General features: G+C 34.0%; 1 protein-coding gene across 2 annotated transcripts in view; it reads right to left on the minus strand.

Moving 5' to 3' along the window:
* LOC111086057 overlaps positions 1–1843 on the minus strand; it is a 31427-nt gene that overhangs the window by 10570 nt on the left and 19014 nt on the right. The gene's annotated exons all lie outside the window — the stretch shown is intronic.

The following is a 1843-nucleotide window of genomic DNA, read 5'->3' on the forward strand; positions in this document are numbered from 1 at the left end:
ACTGATTTGCGACATGTTACCTATTACTTGTACTATTTGGTTGGTTTGCCACATCATACCTATTACTTGTACTGTTTGGTTGGTTTGCCACATCATACTTATTACTTGTACTATTTGGTTGGTTTGCCACATCATACCTATTACTTGTACTATTTGGTCGGTTTGCCACATCATACCTATTACGTGTACTATTCGGTTGGTTTACCACATCATACCTAAGCTCTTAAAATTATTTTGCATTTCTGGTGCAGTATTTCACTTCATCTGTTTATAGCATCTACACCCATTTCCTCTCACTTCATCTTCATCAAATCATGTGTCTGATGATCCACCATGTAATCGGAAATGCAGATGACCACTCATTCATTTCATGTTTGTATATGATCTTTTCAGTTTATGATGTTTCATTTAAATGCTAAAGATTAGAGCATTGAAAAATTAATGATGTACACTCCATTTGCTCTAACACTTTTTCAAGAAAAGTTGACCAATTTGTCATGTGGAAGAATATATTATTATCCACGTGGTTGAAGTCCGGTCCCAATGCATCAGGATATGGAACGCAGGCACGTAAAACGTCCCTTTAGCATGTGGCATTAATGCCACTATTCTGTATGATGTACAACAATGTTTATTTCAAATTTCCATCACCAATTATAGATGTCACATTCTTGTATGAAAAAGAAATTGGATTTGTTTTCATTGTTCCAAATTCTTTCTAAGTGAGTACAAGCTCGTTACCTGCACGGTGAAGAATGATACATTAGTAAAACTAAAACTGCCTTCATATGTCATTGACTTACTGGATATATTATTGGCAACGCTGCAGGTGAGTGGTATTGTGCCATGCTGTAAGGAACTTGCATTTCATTGTGTCTAGCCTACAGTTCAGCCAAATGATGCATCCAGCTGCAGCTACGAGCATCTAGTTCAATCTCAGAGCAGGTACCCTATGACAGATTGTAACCATTTTGTGCAGTGTACACACATACATAAAAATATATTGGGCTGTAGATATAAATATTTGTTAACGATAAAATTTAGTAAATAGGTAAATTTTTAATCAAATAAAGTTTGTTACCTGAAACACTACTGCACCCTGTATTAAGTCATGTGGGCTTCGATATTGTATTAGTAAGCTGTGTTTTTATATTTATATTCAAATGACCTACATTTCACTGACAAAGCTCTTAAAAAAGTGTAAAATACAATTCAAAACTAGTTTAATGACAGTTAACATATGCGAAAAACAGCTAATACAGCATTAATACTGGAATGTATTAATGTGTCAATGCACAGTGTTAAATCATACAAAAGTATATCACAATTAAATTTAATGTGTAAATTGATGATTTATGCTAAAAATGTGTTGCTCATATTCGTTTATTACTTCATGAAAGATAAATATTGTACAAGTCTTTTACAAACAAATAGAAAAATCTGAAGTTACAGTAAGATAGAAAATACATAAATATTAAGCATGTTGTACTCAAAATGTGACATTAGCAGTCATGTGTAGTTTATTGGTTACCCATAATTAACCCTTTCATTGAGGCTGGGATGTATATCTCCTAGTGCCCTGGTAAATATACGTCCCAGCCACAATGAAGGGGTTAAGGCTACTTATAACTTATTTCAACTAGTAGTGTGTAAATATTTAGTAGTTCTTCCTGTAAAAGTTATTACATAACATGCATCAGTAGTTCCCAAATTAAGGAGCATGCCAAGGGAGGCACTTTGTGTGTCCCAGTGTTTCTTAAAGAAAAAGCATGTAATTAAAAAAATATCACAAATAACTCACTTCCCTTGTCAGGGGGGTATCCCTTAGCAACCATGACATTAC

This window comes from Limulus polyphemus, unplaced genomic scaffold, assembly GCF_000517525.1.
Source record: "Limulus polyphemus unplaced genomic scaffold, Limulus_polyphemus-2.1.2 Scaffold814, whole genome shotgun sequence".
Classification (NCBI taxonomy): Eukaryota; Metazoa; Arthropoda; class Merostomata; order Xiphosura; family Limulidae; genus Limulus; species Limulus polyphemus.